The sequence below is a fragment of the Trichoplusia ni genome, chromosome 6 (genome assembly GCF_003590095.1).
Source record: "Trichoplusia ni isolate ovarian cell line Hi5 chromosome 6, tn1, whole genome shotgun sequence".
In the NCBI taxonomy this organism is placed as follows: domain Eukaryota; kingdom Metazoa; phylum Arthropoda; class Insecta; order Lepidoptera; family Noctuidae; genus Trichoplusia; species Trichoplusia ni.
The window spans coordinates 12,738,220-12,757,920 of NC_039483.1; the positions used below are offsets into that span (position 1 = coordinate 12,738,220).

The 19,701-nt window shown below is 33.2% G+C and overlaps 2 protein-coding genes across 9 annotated transcripts in view; both read left to right on the plus strand.

The window, feature by feature from the left end:
* LOC113495472 (carbohydrate sulfotransferase 11-like) overlaps positions 1-19,701 on the plus strand; it is a 602,728-nt gene that overhangs the window by 289,918 nt on the left and 293,109 nt on the right. The gene's annotated exons all lie outside the window — the stretch shown is intronic.
* LOC113495462 (cAMP-specific 3',5'-cyclic phosphodiesterase) overlaps positions 1-19,701 on the plus strand; it is a 301,983-nt gene that overhangs the window by 141,817 nt on the left and 140,465 nt on the right. The window lies entirely within an intron of this gene.

Sequence of the window (19,701 nt, forward strand, 5' to 3'; positions counted from 1 at the left end):
TGAAGTGTAATGTTCGGCGCTATGATTGTCGAATCTTTATCTATAAAATTTCATTGTTTTTGTGGAAATAAAGAACGTTGCACAACGCACAAAGCATCGTCCGCGCTCGTGCAAACTTTCGGTGTTGGTGTTCGTTTTGTGACAGGGAAAAAAATCGGAGCATTACAGCGAGCGGCTCTATGTTCTGTTACGAGTGAATCCTCTAGTGCATCATCACCTTTCTTCCACTAATTTCATTTAAAATTTTCCGCCCGTAAAAATAATCTGTTCATAGTACGTAGGCTTTACTATATTATCCAGAAAATTGGTTTCTGACTCTTTAAGCACTACACTGATGAAATTGGTTCTTTACAATACAGGCAATTTATGGTACAATGTACCAGATTCTAACAACCTTTTAACTGACGAAAGGTTGTATTAGAGGAAATATAATGGATAACTATTAACTTGGAGTATTTTACTGATATTATTATTAAAGATTATTAGAGCTATAAACGCCATTTTTTATCCATCAATACTTTTTTTTCGAATTTGATTTTTGCTTGATGCGAGAATGAGTTTCATCACAGTTCAAATAGTTTTGAGGTTTAATAGAACAAACAGTGCATTTGTACGTTCAAATTTACATAGATCGTTTACTCACAGACTACTTGGTACCCACTCATTGACAGAACTTCGTCATAGCCGACGCGTAGCTCCTTACTCAGTGAGGCGTTCCTTCTCCTACAACAGTCAAGTTTAAGATTGACAATAACACAATTAAAGTTTAGTAAACTAGTTCACACTATCGAGATTCATAGACACAGCTAACTAAGTTGATACCGGGACGAGTTTTACGTTAAGCTCCGACCTGACTCCCACTCTAACGACTATAACTTTAAACTGCTAACTACCCTAACTACATGAACTCGACGTTCCACAGATTGTTTATATTCCCTATAAAAATATTATATTTCGTACGGTATAACAACTTACTATACCAACTAATTTGTACACTGTGCCTCTTTACTCATGAATAAATAATTAAATGTACCTATGTGGGAGAACAAACTACCCATTACTCGTCCTGAGTGTCGTTAAATGGAACATTGAAGGGTGATAATAGTTCAGTTACTTTACCTTTAAGGTAGCTTTAGCCTCACAACAAATAGGCATAAGAAATAGGCCGTACAAACACTTGTAGTGTAAACTGTGAACTGTGGAGAGCGAGCGACCTTTAGCACAGAAAGCTCTGCTAAGTCTTTACCGTCTTTGTACCTATGTTTGTTTGTTTAGAAACTCTTTTAAAGCTTTAGTAACATTAAATCTTTTGGATTTTACGAATGTGTTGATTTCTATTAAAGTGTTTCTTCTCCAAACTTTCTAGACAAAGTTAAAGTTTTTCGCATTTTATTTATTGACTGATAATAAATCTTCATCAACAACTAAATGCAACTACTGTCACGCGTCAATTTTTGATAGCAATATTCACCTTTCAGTATAGCTAAGATACATATATTTTAATCTTGTTATATGTAGACAGGTGCAGCGTTTAAATTGTTTCAACTGGATTAAGTTCCATCCCGGGCAACCTTCGGCCGCAATCCGAGCCCTTCTATGGATCCTCTCAGCCGGCGCAACTTGCTATATAATTAGTTTAAAGCCACGCTGCAGACCTTGTATGTTTGGTACTTGGTACTACTTACTACTAGATTAGACGCAACGAGATGTACTTCACTTTTTACTTTGGTTGGGACAATAAAAAGTGTAGTTTTATCTCTCATCCTCTGCATAAATAGTGCAATCCCAGTAGGATTGCTAGAGAAAGTTCAACGACCAAAAATGCAGTTCTTCTTTGCTTAAATACTTTTATAGTAAAATACTACTGCAAGTCCATCTTCGAGCAAATTCATTCCGCTAACTGATTTCGGTTTCTTATCACAGTAGTACATATTATGTTTTAAATTAATAAACCATGATAGCGCAACATAATTGCTCGTGTGTATCGACATACGCAATCAATGTTTGTTTCATATTATTTGATTAACTTCGGACATTGTACGATAAAATTTACACGAACAATCTTTTGATTCATTGATACCTACCTACGTCATAATGACACGTATATAGTTTGCAATGACATATTAAATCTTTCGATTTTACTACAGACAGATTAAGCACCATTAAAATTTACTCTAATTGATTAATCTAAAAATAAACAAATGAGGTGTAAAAGGTCACAAGGGGGTCTTCGGATCAATTTATTTTTAAAAAAGGTCAACACAATAGGCGATTCTATCTTCGACGATTTTAGGATTGGATAATGAAAATGGATTTTGGAATTCCGATGGTACTTTTCTGTTTATCGGTAAGACCATCAATGATATTTGATGAGCAAATTTTGTTTACAAACTACAATAATTTTCAGTGTTTTCTACATTTTACAGTAAGTTTTCTTTAGATTTCCTTGTTGAAGTTATTTTGCGTTTTTAGGTATAATACTTAATATACTCACATTCTGTTCTTCTACTTATATAAATATATCAGTAATCTAGTCTCGTTACTAACTGTAGGCACCTAGGCACTATATTTTTTATCATTACTAAACCATGATGACGCTACAAGAAGTTTTGCCATGCAATCATTGCGCAATCGAGCGTAAGAGAGCCAGACACTTCAGAATCTGGGAAACGAAAGCGATTTATTATAATGCTTAAGGGAGGAAACATTTTCGGGAACTCTCGTGCATTTCATTTCACTGTTGAAAGCTTCCTTTCTTGTTCAAACATCAAAAGACTCTCAAATGTGTTGGTTGATTTTAATTTTAATATTGCTTCTTTGTTAATTTCGAAATTCTTTCGAATTTATGTTCTCTTCGACGACTTGTGATATTAATTTCGATGTTCATTTGTTTTTCCGTTTTGTTGGTCGGCCGTATAAACTCATTTATACAACGTCATACCTTTAATAGAAATGATTTTAATGTATGGAATATTTATTTCGATATTTCACGTGTCTAACTATGTGCCTCGTCACTCCATTGCTCATTTGAGTGAATTGATTGCCGTTAACCTTGTAAGGCGCTAGTCTAAGAGTGATTCAGTCAACTGTAACATACCTGAAACACATAATCTCTATGGTATAATCAAAGTTACTGCTTATTAAAAACAATAGAAAAATTGTTACTGAATTCAATTTATTCCTACCTGCCCACAATACTCCAAGAAGAAGCTAAAAAAATATATTTTTATTACGGCAATTATTCCTAATTTGCAGAAAAGCCAATGTTAATATACATTTTCAGGACCTACATTTAATGTAAGGTTCGCTAAGCTGAGCAAACCCAAAACAAATTATTATTCTGAACCATGTAATTTTAGCATATACCTAATTTATACAGAACATTTATTAGGCTCTGTACCTATTTTCTCGTCCTTCATGAATCGGTAATAATAAAATTCATTTACCACCTTGATTACTAAAATTAAAAAAAAAACTGTGCCATAACAAAAAAATAAACCGTAGGAGTTTTCCCTTCTATTAATTTCGAAATACCATTGGAGATTCGCATTTTTACTAAAAGCAAAAAAACTGTTATTCTTACCGTCTCCCTTAGAATGCTACTCGAAGTATCAATATTACGTTTGAATGCTTTTGTTCAGTTATTTGTGGAAGGAAATCTATAAATAACATTTCGTTCCTTGATTTTAAAAGTTATACGACTGACACCCACTGCTAAGTTTATGTAGCAAATGGCATAAAATTACCGATCCCACTTTTGTTTACTTTTGCGTAACAGGTAACGACGTCTTCACTGTAGTGACTCCTAAGGGCATCTAAATAAAAAGAAGAAAGTATTTTCTCTTGTACATTGATATATTTAAAGTCCGACAAATCGTTGCTCTTCATGCAAGCTGCCAGTTTTAAAACTGTCGTTCATTTTTTGTATTCGTAATTGGAAGCAATATAATCCAAAAAATATTTACAAATGCTGTGACGATTATTTGACACATGTCAAAGAAAAACAACCTCTTGTTGTAAAGTTTTATGGGGAACCCAGTAAGTAGATGATAAAAGTATTTACATTTGTATTTAATCTATATTATTCAATTGTTTACTAAGATTTATGCAATCTCTCATTATTTGAAGTAAAACAAGAGATAACACAGATATAGCAATATCTGAGTAATTCTGCTTGTATGTGTACATAAGAATCGTTTGTACAGTGAGATTGGTAGCCTACGGTCAGCATGGGGTTACGTACAAAGCCTTCAGATATTTTGATGTTAGTTTAATGTAACTGGGTCAGTAGGTCACTTTTATAGTGTATAGGTCAAGGGATTCTGACTTTGAGGGGGTTTCGTGTAGATTTGAATGTGAAACACCTGGTCGGCTTTATCAAGATCGTGTTCATCGACCTGCCTTTACGATTATTGAAGGTTAATGTCGTCTTAAACGTTATCTGAGATAATTATAGGTAGTTATTAATTACCCATTTTTGAAATGTTGTTACATCAGCGTTACTTTCTGAACAGAACTATTATAAAGTTTCAAAAAGTTTACGATAAACAAAATAATCTTAAAATGTTTGTCTTTAAGCATGTACCAGTTAAAAATCTTAAATATTTGTCGAAAAGGTATTTCGGTGACCTAATAAAGCGCGATAAACGTTTCTATAAGTTGTATTACCGTAACATTTGTCCCGAGAATTATTACGAGCACACTTCATCTGCGACGGGTTATAAATCTCGGTTTATCACGAGAAGATTACTGCCTGAGCTCTATCTACTTAAGTCGAGACAGTATATACAGAAATATCTTATGAAATATCATGTGTAATGTATATATATAATCACTAAAAAACTTCGATAGTTTTTACTCGTTAAATACCAACTCGTTTTGCCTACTTTTTTTGTAAAGAAAAACCATACAAGGCGGTTTATGTAAGTTTCAAATCATCTTCAACCCCGCAGGCGTCAGCTTATCTCACACAACCAAAATATATACAGAAGAATTTCTTAGAAATACATTTTTGTGTCTTCGAATTGACGTAACATTTTATTCAATTCGGAGCTCTTTATTAATTTATCAATTTCTTTTCAGGTAAGTGACACACGGTGATGTAATAATCCTCGGCTACAATTCCTACGACGCTGAGGCGCGTCGCATCTCAGGTAAGCTTAATTTTATTTGCATAGCTCATAAATCAAAGAATACCAGTTGTGTACGTCACAAAATCTGAAAGAAATTGTCAATGTGTGTATTTCACATTTGAACGTTTTAGTTAAAATAAAATTCATCATAACCGTAAAATCTAGATGGATTTCCAATGCCTCGAATTTGACCTTTTCTGAAGCTTCTACTCGCTTTTCTCTCCCGAACGTTGTCATATGAAGACTATCTATCTCAATCGCTTCATTGGGACGTACTACGTTCAATTTATCGCCTAATTAAATAGCTTTCAAAGGAAAATGGTTTTTCCGTTTTTAGCTGAAATACAGACCAAATGAAACTGAAAAATGATAATGGTTTCATTCACTTATCCCTACGTTATCATTTGTATAGTATGTGAATGATACGGTATACACTCTAGATATTATGAATGTAGAGCTTTTTACTGTAATGTATGCATTAAAACAATTTGTTCTTTCATTGCGACAATTTGAATTAAAAAGTTATTGCTGAAACTTCTTTAGGGCGATATCCTTTGTTCGTCTGTAGACGGCAATAAAATTTGTCCACATTTATGAGATTATTTCATATGCGCGCCTGTGTTCAACGCAAATTGGCCGTAAATTCGAAACGTTAACTTGCGCGACAACCGCAATCCAAGATTGTGCTAATTACGTTGAGAGCGAAGCGTAAACGTTTTTGTTTGACTTTGATCTTCAACTATTTTGGTAGCTTTATTATATAACAAATATAATAGCTCTGTATTTGTCTCAAAAACAATATTCTCTAACGTTATTAGTCGATTCTAATTACTATGAGGTTGACCTTTTGTGTTTCAACGTAAGGTAAAGTTAAGCCAATTTATTGGATTATATCTGATAATAACAATGTCATGTACTATCAAAAGTTCTGTAAGAAATATTAGAAGTCGGCCTTGTTTCAGGTTCTGTTGTCTTTGCTAACATTGTTTTACAACCTTACGTTTAATTAACGTTAGGTTTCTTTTACAGTTGCTAGTCGATACATACAATTGACAAAACTTATCAGTATTCTCCACAGTTAAGAGTTTCCAAATAATTAACAATAAAACTCGAAACATGTATACGTGTAGTTTCGAAATTGTTAATTAAAATAACCGGGTTGCTGCTTCTCTAAAATAACAATCTACAATTTAATCAAACGTTATTATATAAAATGTAAACGGTATTAGAATAATAACATTTTAACCTAAACAGATTTACAAATTGAATGTTTGCATATTGCGGAACATGAATTGAAAACTCCTATACCGCTAATGAAATTTTCGCACAAATGTCCAAAAAATGAAGATAAAAAGCAGAAAGAAAAACTCAAAAAACATGTGCAGAATTTTCGTAAAATTTACATTGTTTGCCGACACAATGATAACAATGCTTTGATTTAAAAAGCGTGGACGTTGTTTCTTAAATTTTAACTAATATTTTGACTGAACGAACCAGTTACAGAGACAGCTAAAAGTTTCAATTTATACAGCCTTACCGATATTTGTTCCGAGGTTGAATTTGCAATTTATGTCTCGTAAATGCACCCACAATAACGAAGAAAATGTATTGGAAAAACTGCCTTAACGCCGTCTTGTATACAACGTATTGGAGAAATTCTTTGTATTTTCTCATGTTGTTTGGGTTTGGGGACCATATCGGCTATAAATCAGTCGTTTATAAAGGAATCTGGGCTACCCGTTTGAAGCTTGAATATTCGACGTTGCGCCGCAATCCAATGATCAGTCAAATATTTCGTACGTTTAAGATGTTTTTCTAGAATTTTCAGTAAACCCTAAGTATAATATTTATAGTACGTTCCATTAGTTTGTTAGTTACGTAATGGGAGTACTAAGTAGTCGTAATAACATTGTGAGCTAAAGATTTAGGCAAACATGCCCAAAACTGTCACATATTTTAGAGGAACTTATTTACTGGATTTTGTTGGTAAAATACACAGACAATGTTATTTCTGAAAGTGACTATTATGAGAGTGTCGATTTTTCTTTCACATAATTAGGTAGAAAAGCTAACATACTCTTTTAGATGTAACTTTGAAAAGGGTATTCTTGAAGTTTCTTACCTCGTATTCTCCTTGGAGTTAAAGAAAAAGGAACCGGACTCTTGACAATTTGTAAGTGCCTATAAATGTTCCAATTTAAAAAAAGGAAGGAAATAATGGAGTTTGTTTGTTGGCTTTGATTACGTTCTTGGCGTACGAAAGACGTAAATGTTCAATATTCTTCTTAATTTTTAATTTTGAATATTTTTTCCTCTGTATTTCAACAACCGCTCAACTCCAGTTATTTCTTGCTGTTGTAGTTCTTAAACAGACATTTAAATGTATGCATACTATATACTAATTTAAGTTTAAGAAATTCTTGCTCAGAATTTCTGAGATTCTAATCTAAAAGGGTATTGACATCTCAATATTTCAACATTTGACTTAAACCACTAAGTAGACTGTCAGCGTAGTATTTGGGTATTTGGTTGAAGAAAGTTGAATATGGTTGAAGATCTGAGGATGTATTAGTGAAATTAAGAGGGATTGATTTCAGGTTGAAATTACACTCCATGATAAACAAAAGACATCTGCATTATGGAAAGGAAATAGAAGACTAAAATAAAACACTGAAACCTGTAGACGCGACGGTTTGCGAACTTGATTTAACTAAGAAGTTTGTATACGACAAATAAAAGAAACTTTAAAAATAAAAATAATAATTGATTGAAGGTCAAAATCAATCATCATTTTTTTTCAAATACCTGAGGAACGGAAAAAGGCCTGAAACTGAAAACTTCAGACGGTACCTACTACAAAAAACTTTTGCCTAACAATTGCCAAACTTATTCCTATTTCAAAAAGTTCCAGAATAAGAATATGATTTATAGATGTTAAATTTCTGTTCACAGATTGATCTATACTTATATATGTAGAGATGGCGAGCGTGTGCGAGTGTGCGTTCATACGTGCACATCGCGCTCTGCTCACTGAGCGAAGGGATCCCATATTGGATTTCTCTTGGCGTGTTCTAAGTGAATATTTCAGGGTTCTTGATGACTATATTTACCCCTACCTCCTAGAAGGCCAATCAACACAACATTATGGGAATCATCAGTCATTCATCTCATTTTAAGCGTAATCACAACGCTTTGTCAACCTTCACAGTAGGGACCGAAGAGATAGAGACGAAATTTGACAATAGATTAGAATTATTTGCAATCTCAAAACTGGAGTTTATTACTCTATCCATACAATTGTTCATGAAATCCATTGTATGGGGAAAATATCTTAAATTCCTTCAAAATTATCATCAGTCATTCACCCACGAGTAGACTAAGAAGTAAAATTGTGTTATGTCTGTTGTTCATTTTCCTTTACATCGTGAAAGTTACCTAAGTAGGCACAAGCATCCAAATGAACGGAGAAATCCTCTTTATGATTCATAAGCCGAAAGTTCGCTAAGATTATTTCCTATCAAAGCTCTTTCATGCATAATTTAACAAATTGTAAGTGAAACAGAGATGAAATGTTTTTAAAGAGTCAGACTTTGTTCTACATTATGTAATTAACGAAAGAAAGTTACTTTTTTATAAGATTTTCTTTGTTCTACTTTTGAAGTTCATTTAAGTTGTTAATTTTGGGTGTTTATGTTGTACTTAACAAGCCTGCGACTTGCAATAATCTCGGGTTGTTATAGCCTTGCCACCCTAAACTCACACCGTGAAAGACAGAGTATGATGGATTGAAGGAAATGAGAACTAATCCAAAAACTATAAGAAGAGCGAAAAAATAATCATTTTGGTAATTATTGCACTGTCAACTAGGTTGATAGTGCAACTATCTTCATAATGATCATGACTTTATAACATAATTACCTAGTAGGTACGTCGATTCATAAGCCATATTATGATGTAGGAACATCCGAACATCCGTAAATTATTGTACATGAAAAATATTATCTATATATACCAGTAAAGGCATAAAATAAAATATACATGCAAAGGCCGCAGGACCAAAGCCTACATAACTTACATATTTCGAACAAGTTTATTTAGGAGACCGAACAACATGGGTTTATCCTTTTTCCATATGGTAAACAGCTAAGGTATAGGAGGGGAACGTGTAAGTATCTTTTTACGTATGATGCCTACCAAAAACCATATTATTTTGATAAATATCATATCTCAATGTCGACTATACGCCCTCTTTCCTGTGATTTGCAATGAGATTGTTTGATCGGAAACTGTCTACAGCTGTTAAAAGTCGGATACAAACCAATCCCTTCCATTAATTTAAGTCAAAACATTTAAACAAATTGAGTAACGTCTTCCTTTCTAAATTTAACTTCAGAAATTTATTTTTATTTTATCGTAATCTGATGATCGTGACGCCAAATCATTTACATAGAAAAATTCCATCAGAGATGCGCAGATTTAATAGTTAGTTAGTTACTTACTGATATATTAATAACTCGAGTAATTGATGATAAGTGATATGAATTAAATCGTTATTGCACCGAGTGCATCGTGGTAGCGCGGGCGATAAGCGCAGGCCGGGCGAAGCGGTGGTGGCTGTGCTGCGGCGGCGGCGGCAGTCACAGTCGGTTGGCACGCGCGGCCACACGCGCCATCCGCCCCGCGGGCTACACCCGCACTCCCCCCGCACCGTGTCGCACACAGGTAAACAAACAGTGATACCACTCCATCACACTACATACCTAGGACTTCCTCAATCCTCCGACTCCCCTCACACCGATCCCCGAAACCCAGTTCTAGTGCTCGAACTTTGTCGCCTCGAAAATAAATAACATCTTTATCTATTTTAAGTGCCAGTTGCAAGTTTGGATTGTTAACAAATATTTCAGTGCTTTGTTTTCATGATTTATTTTTGTAGTGCCAACAGATAGGTGTGTATGACATAATCAACATCCGTAAATACTCTACGAACACAGCTCCATTTTAGAAGTTACATCTTCTTTGGAACTAATTAATTAACGATACACGAAGCAGGGCTTGTGCAGAAAAAGCTGTTAACATTTAATCCGCTGTGGATGAACTCAGTACCGAAGTTGATGAGAAGTTAATAAAAGCAATGAGGGATCTCCGTAATGGATCTGGAAGTTTAAAAATTACAGCAACGACTCCTTAACTGTGGAGAAGAAAACAAGTGACTAAGGAATTGGATGAATATCTCGGTAATAAATATGATAAAGGTGATACTTAAGTGAATAAATTTCATTTAGTTTTGCCAGAAAACTAAATAACCTCTTATCGGATCGAAGGCCTTGAGATGAGCCTGAATCCCACCTGCTTATCAAGATTAATGAGATGTTACGTAGCCGATAACAACATAAGTATGTTGCAAAACCGTTGTAATTAACAATACACAATGCATTTGCTTGATGTATTGGTAATTTTGTAAATGAAATTGACAAGGATCGCCATGAAACACAATTGTGAGTCGCCAATCCTAATATGGCGTAACTGCCGGACAAAGACTGAAGTGGACAAGTATCATTGAAATAACTCGAATCTTAATGATAAGACTAATGACTAGCGTAACATACCAATCAGGAATATCCAACAACTCAAAAGGCACTAGATATCGGAAATTAGCGCCCAAAGGGTTCTTAATAGTGGATCGGTTTCCGTGTGTATTTTGAATACCATTAGAAATTTCCGCACTGTGGAATCTACCCTTAACACAATCAATAGATCAGGTGATTAAGAGGCAGCCATCAAAAGCTTAAGTTATTTCATCGGGACTATTAATTAAATAAGTGGTTGAAACTGCCGTCTTTGTTTGGAGATCTCGGGGGACTAGCATCCACAGTTATCTTCGTTTTTTTCTCGTAAGTAGGTCAAAGATTACTCCATAAATTTCATGTTTAATTTTTTACCCTATAATCTTGTCTTTGAGAATTAAGAACAAACTGAAGTGGATTGCTCTTTGCCAAACATAAATATTTTAATGTAATAATACAAGAAGGTTCAACGTTTCAATTTTGTACTGAATTAATCATTGATGTATTTATATACTCCATCGCATTTAAGCAGATTAGTTTGATAGCAATGATTTCGTTAGATAGTAGCCTTCGTGTAATAGCGTGTGTTAATCATGTTACAGTAACGTAAATCGACAAGATTAGTCCGAACTGAGATAAATAATAATAATAGCATTACGATCGATGGGCTGTAGATTAATAGCCATTTATATCCAAACGCAATTGGCTCTTCTTAAACACAGTACGTAGATGACTTATTGATCGTAAATTTATATTGTTAGTAATGTTAACATCGTAAATTTTAGTATTGATAGGTGAGGCTCTTGAGCAAATGGCCGAAAACGTTACGCCCTAGACATACTAACGGTCTAAACAAGACTGGCGAATATTAGCTTCTATTTAACTTGTATAACATTGAACTCTTGAAGTGTTCGTATTTTTTTGTCGAACGATTATGTACTGATTAATGATTGGATATATTCGCATAGAATACCTACGTGTGATACGTTTGTCAGTTATTATACAGCAGTATTTTAAACAAAAACAGCTGTTCGACCTTGGTTCCGGCGATCGTCTTCGATTATTCTTATTTTTCCGGCTTGAATAGCAATGATTAATTCAATTCTATAGGGTTTTATCATAACATGAAAAAACATTTTGTCTCGAAAATTGTTAAAGTATTTTTTGCGAATGTTAACCTAATATTCATAGAGAAACAAGATATTATTTATTCAGCAAAAAAAATTGTTCTATCAGTCATAAAAATACAATTCTCTCTCAATTGTTTTCTTTTTTACACTTATTATTTATTTTTCAAGCAATCAAGTAAGTACAAATGTTGTTGGCCAGTTTAGAGAACTTTGTTACGTAAACTTTTTTCAACAATTCTTTATTTTTCTTCTTACGTTTTCGTTAATTATACCTACACTTATACATTAACAAAAAAACAAAGTCTTCGTCAGGTGACCTTTGCTACTTATTTTGTTCACATGTAGTCAAAAAAACAACGTTTTTGCTAAACAAAACAATTTCGAGAATGGAACAAATATTAATAAAATATACAATATTTCATGTCGGTATGATAATTTTAAAACGTTTAACTGCTCGTTTCATTCAAAATACATAACGAATACATTGACAATCAATTTACTGCGCCAGTAGACAAGCAATAGAATTTAATACAAGCGTTTTATAATAATAGAAATCACATATACCTAATGATAATAACTAATAATGATAATTCCTTCTGTTTATAAGTAATGCGATTTTCACTTGTCATGCTGATTTCACAGTGCCAAAATCAATCAATTCGCATTTGTTTGAATCCTAGATGATGCTCGCGGTTTCGCCTGAATGTCGTTTCTAGCTACAAAAACAATATACTCTTTTAACGCACTCGGATAAAAGAAACCCATGTGTTGGTTTACGTCGGCAGCTAGCTAAATACCAATTTTCATCAAAGTAACATTCCCGTTTATATTAGTGTGATGGAATGTCGTCTAGGCCTTTAATTCCTATTATAACATTAAATAAACTAATATAAATTCGTAAACTTATAATAAAAAAGAGTTAGATAAGACTCTCTCTATCTTGATCTTTAAGTATATAATATTTATATATATATATATATAGGTATCTATCTAATATATAAAATTGATGTGTCACGGTGCACGAAATTGAACTCCCCCGAAACGAAGTCTTTTTATTATATTCGTACTAGCTGTTGCCCGCGACTTCGTCCGCGTGGTTAGAAGATATAAGTTATAATTTATACCTGCCTTCTATCTACCTTGTAGGATTCAGTCAGCGTTTGCAATGTAAGCCCAAAAAATGTGTTTTTTTATGACCTCACATTAGAAACCTAAAAATTGTAGCCTATGTGTTATTCTGATGTATAAGCTATATTGTGGTAAAGTTTCATTCAAATCCATTCAGTAGTTTTTAAGTGAAAGAGTAACAAACATCCATACATCCATACTTACAAACTTTCGCCTTTATAATAGTAGTAGGATATAATATTTCTTCCACCACATTTGCAAAACAATGTTTGCTGGGTCAGCTAGTAAATATAATAGCTTGCTACAGCTGACAATGTTTGATGTATAAAAAAAAGTGCTTAAACTTCAGTGTATTAAATATGCTATCAAAATTCGAATGATTCCACAAAAATAAAGATTTCATTGTTCTTTACATTGAATCTTAATTACAATGTAATTACTGAATTAACTGTCACAAATCCATTTCAAACGCAATTCTGTGTATCATTGTGAAATTACTTTATCGATTTGACTTCGAATCAAATAGATATTTATGACAACCAAGTAATTTGCTTGGCAATAATATCGTAATAATAGTTTCCAATGAATCATATAACATTGGAATTTTGATGTAATAAAGTTTTTATAAGCCCAAGTCTAACTTTATACAAAAGTAATAAAACTTTCTCGACGAATCGAATGTGATTTCTGATCTTTCAATAAAAATATTATTTTGTATTTTATAAATCCCAATTCTTTGCCAATAATAAGAAATAGACACGTTTATTGCTTTTTGCACATATATTTTCGAAAGACATTATAAGACGCACGTAGCAGCAAACGTATCGTAAACGATTGGAAATAAAGGCCTTGCTGGTACAATAATTTAGAAAATACCAGATAGGTAGGTACTGCTATAATTTTTAGCTTGTGCTTACGTTATAAAGAAGTAAAGTTTCAGTCGTTGTAGGAGGTAATCTCCGAATAAACTTAACCGATAATGGTAATATTTTTATCTTTAAAAAGCTACGTTAGTGTGTAAAGAATTATTTGATTATTAGCACTATATTGCTAAGGAATAAGTTCAATGCAATCAATATGCAATACAAAGATAAAGAATAATAAATATGAATTAAATGCCATGTATTACGTCATCTGCCTAAAATATTTATTACAGTCAATATGTATAAGATGAATCATCTTTTTACGCTATCGTGACAAAGCTGTTTCTTAGTATAATCTTTTGGCCCACTCTTTACATCTAGACTTAAGCCCTCTCATCTAAAGCCTACAATTTACCTTGAGTAAAACCCAGCACGTGTATTTATCATTAATATACAATAAACGTAGTACACACTGTAAGAAATCATAAAACTATAATTAAAAAATTCACTTACCTACTTATGTAAGCACGCGCTGAAAATAAAATAATTCATTGATAAAATAAAATTCTAACTTTACGAATATTTAAAGTATACTAAAATAATACTCATGACAAAATTAAAATATTTACATTAATATGTATGGTAATTATTTGTCAAAACCACAATAATTTTCGAAATAAACAAAAACAACATTCAAATCCTCAACGTCCTAATAAGGATTGTGTTTATATAGTAATATACAAAATTAAACAGTAATCCGTTAATCTGCTTCGGCTTAACACTCAATTAAATATTGATAGACGAATAGGGAGATTACGTCTTTGAGACGACAGCTCACTATACGGTACTCTAAAACAGAGCATAGAAAACAAACAAACATTTACGGAATGCTCTGATCTTCCACTCCATCATTTAGTTTTCCCCTTATACAGAATATTAAAAAAGTTTCCCCTTTGAGAATGCCATCAAAACAGACCACAGTTGCTTCAAAACAAACGATAACGTATCTGTTTTTACGTATCATAAGACCTATGTATACATAGCATACCTAAAATCACTGATATTCAGTTGTTATACACCTACACATGGTTCAAGACTAATATTATGACTGGAAGAAGGAGCCACTTTGTCTATTCATTTCAATGCTGTCAGTTCGTCAGTCATCAGTTTAAGTGTTTTCTCTGGGCTCATGCTTGTCTAGAATAATAAACATTTGTGATTTGTTCTTCTACAGCATCTTTGTCATGACTAGTTTATGAGCCCTTTACATGTTAAGAAAAATGTTAATATAGTCTTCAATTACTGTTTGTTGTTTAGGTAACATGGTAAACTTTTCTTTTAGTAACCGTGTGATCATACTATAAAATATTTCGACAAAATAACTATGACTCATCTCAAAACTATTGATAAATTTTAAAAGTGTCTTAAAATAATTTTACACATTTTTCAATTTTTAAAATAGCATACCACTCATTAAATTTCGCTGCCAAACAAAATAAACCTCTTTGATATAGATCGTCAAATGAATGTATAATGTTAATGTCAGTAAAAATATCGTGTTACAAGCTTGAAATCCCTTTGTCATCACACCGGCCACAGATGTTTTCAAGTGTCATTCAATGAAACTTTGAAAACCGTCATCCTTAAAATAACCTTGAAAACTCAATGTCCATCGCCACGGCTATTGTTTTAATTTATGCTAATACAATTCCAGCCAAATTGTTTGACAGTGCAGTATTTTTTAAAACGCGGTCTTTAAGCAAATTGAAAATTACCGAAAACTTGTTAAATTTGTCGCTGCTATTACGAGTTAATAGTCCGTACGTATTTGGTTTAATAGCGGGCAATCGTAACAAACACATGTATGTAAATGAGGTTGATTACTAACAATAACTCTACACTTTCCATTATGAAGTACAAAGAGCTTGTTAGTTTGAATAGCTATGGTGACATTCATTTTCACGCGACTTTGTCGTCCATAAAGTGTTTTAGTAGAGGTGAATTGGCATATTTTATTATACGTCACTGGAGTACTTTCATAAAATTGTCAAAAGATTTCCAATATAGATAATTCGTTCGACTCGGTTGCAGTATTCCCGAGTTTATGTCCAATAGATAGTCATCGGCCAGTACTGACGCGCTCGTGAAAATACGTTTTATCACTGTTCATCCTTCCGGTCAATTTCCTTCACCTAACACTAACTTACATCGTATAATACGCTCCCTCGACTTTACGACAAGTCTACAATTTTACAGTACTATGAGTCATACAACACAAAGTTTCTCAGCCAACAAAAACATAAATTTATTGTAACTTGTACGAGGTAAGATTTTTACAGATGTTATAAAACTTATGTGATGACACTTGTGCACACAAACGCCAACCTTACACTACGTTGGAACAAGATGCTAACATGAAAACAACGTTGTTACGGTCTGAAGGTTGACTCTATCGAACTGAGCGTTACTGACTTTTACTATATGCGCATATGTTAATGAGTGACACATGACGGCTCATCGCCATTCAATGCAAATCACGACACTATCCGTATAATATAATTTACTTATTTGTCACACTCCGCGGTTATTGTTTGCTCCTGTATTACCATTGCTACTGAAAGATAAACAATTTCACAAATGATCGCTTCAGTCGATACGTCGAAACGGACGTGAGTCTCCAGAGGACAATTGAACGTAAACATTATTGTTAATGGAAAATAATGAGTCCATTTAGATCATCTACCTAACCCACCATTAACCGCATAATAAACACGACACACACACTGCTATAATAAATCGGCTAATGACTACACACGAGTGATTAGTGACACACCTCTGTTTTCATTCTCAATGTGTTTATCAGTAGTTTTTGAAATGTTCATAACTTTACAAAAAAAATATTTTGCACGCTTACGTTTCAAGTATTTATTAATTCAATAAGACGAGCAGTAATTAACCGAAAGAACTGTAGAAAATCAAGCTAAACAGGTAAAGACGATGAACATTGTTTATTTAACAGCTCCTTGTCTTCCATTTGCAATTAAACTTTCATGAGTAGATACGTAGGATAGTATACTTACATATATAGATAGTCTTACAGTATCTAACATTAATGAACTACGAAGTTTTTCGTGATGCTCGATAAAAGTTTAATTATTCTACGCGTTCATCAAATTAGGTGATGAAGCTTAATTAAGCAATCAGGTTGAGTCTGCAACAAATATCGAGTGGTAATTACCAACAGACCACAATATATTTTATAGCACAGTCAACTGTTTCTCTTGGCTAAATTTATCGATTGAATCATCTGATATTTGTATTCGATTTTATACGTAGCGATCATACACCTGTTGTAGGTATATCAATGAATACTTTCAATTTATTTAAAAGCAATTTGGTTAACTAAACTTTGGTCTGTATTTAACGCGAATTGGTTGTTACGCGGATGCTACTCTATCATTCTACCGATCGGGCTCATCTATACGCGATTGGCTCAAAATACGAGAATTTATTCATGATTTACCTAATCATGAATAAATTACTATGTCATTGACTCACATGTACTTTTTCGTTAATTTTCTCACTATATTTGTGGCAGTCTGCCGACATAAAATTCTTCGTCTCGCGTATTACTCAGCTAGAGGGATTAATTAAATGTTACGCCGAAGTGTGTGTAGGTAGATGTCTGTAACACATTGTGCCCGAGATTCGCGTTTTGAACCCTTTCTCGGCTCGTATCTCGATTATTTCCCGGGAGCATTGTTATTTCATGCATATTGCAAATTGAGTTTTCAAGGCAGCACTGAAAACTAAGCTGAGTGATAGCGTGTATGTTAATAAGTCGAAGGTACATACGATAATGAACTATATACCTACTTACATAAGTCTTATTTGAGTTGGAAATACTTGACAATGAATACACATAATAGAGAAAATCAATGAAAATGTTATTCGTTGTTACAAAAAAGTATATTCTACAAAAGGCCAGCATTCTCGTGAATTCTGGTATATATCCAAACATTTATTTTAATCTTGAAGTCCGAATGTTGTAACACGGATTTATTCTCTCATTGTTACCGACTGTCGTCGGGCCAAATAATTTCAGTTCGTTTCTAAAAATACGACTTGTCTGCAAATTGCGTTACGTATTTCGGTTACAAAATATATGTTTTAATACGCAGTGAAACTCATTATTGTTTTGTTAATGTCTATAGTAAATTCTCATAAAAAGTATCCATTTATAAACCCTTTTGTTTCAGTAATTTAATATTACAAAGTCTGTCAAAAGCATACCCCGACTTTACTGAATATAGGAAGAATTATTTTTATATTTGCATTTAATAATCTCGCGCAGCATTGTGTATTATCATTTCTTTGCGTATTTTAAGACGAAAAACTCAAATCAGCACAATACTAAAGATATTTCAAAGTAATGACAGAATATCCTTTTCAAATTCATAAAAATCTTCTCCAAAATATTAAAGCGGTATAATAAAACATCAATATATTTTACATCGTCTACTTTCGTCGACAAGATCACATTTTCTCGAGGGCTATAAACCGAAACGATACAGTATAAAACTTCACTCCGTACAACTTGTCAAGGCAGCGATGTTGATGTCGATAACCCATAACAAATTTCCTTCAAGCCCTATCGGTTCAATATCTAAACGAGTTTGCATAATCATTTTACACTGTAGGTTACCTACACGTGATGGCTGGAAAAGCCGCTTTTCGGCAGCCATTTTTTGAACATCGTAACGTTGGCTTCAACGTGTAATCTTGCTTTGTTTGATCCCAAGTTGTTTTGCGGATGTTCTTTTTCATCCAAATTGATTCTTGTACCCAATTTTATACGTCAAACTGAGCTTCGTGCTTTGCATTTTACTAAGTCACGTTTTGGGTTTCACGAAATAGATACGAGTTACATTCTATAGTAGCTGTTGCCCGCGACTTCGTCCGCGTGGTTAGGTTAGGTTAGAACAGAAGCCCTCGAAAATGAATAATTTTCTCTTTTTTTCCACATTTTCCATTGTATCTTCGCTCCTATTAGTCGCAGCGTGATGGTTTATAGCCTAAAACCTTCCTCGGTGAATGGTCTATACAACAAAAAATATTATTTTAGTTTGAACCAGTAGTCCCTGAGATTAGCGCGTTCAAACAAACAAACTATTCAGCTTTATATATTAGTATATATATAAGTATAGATGGAATTTAAGTTTGTAGCATTCTCCGTCGTTGACATAATTCAATGTTTCATAAGTGACAGGAGATATCAATTCCGTCTAACAAACGATAACGGATAGAATATAACCATAATTGTATTAATTGAGGACTAAAATACGAAAAAAAATGAATCAATCCAGATAATAATTTCATATTTCAGTTCATTTCAGGGTTACTTAACAAATAATATGGAAGCTGAGAACTTAAGACTTATGAAAACAGTGTTCAGAATTAATTGAAAAAATGAAAATCCTTAGACCTTGAGAGCTAGGTCGACGTTTAACTTAGCCCGTTATTTCAGTTTTCAGTCAGTTATAAAAATGAAATATAGGTATATGAACCTATGTTAAGTTTTTATTTATCTGTTATGCATGGTACTACTCTACAGTGTATTGATTACATTTATAATGAAATTAACAATTCAAAAAACTAAAGCCCATAACGAAAAAGCAATTGCCTTTTACAATATGAATCGTCAATTATTTAAATTTCGATGTTTGTAATAACTTTCAATATTATGAAGGGCTCTGGTCGGGTCCGAAACTAGTAGAGACTGTAAGCGTGTGTAATTCGTTGCATCTTTTAAGTAATAATTCATTTGCCAGGTATAGTTAACCTGACATCTCATAGCAAATAATACAAACACGTTATATGT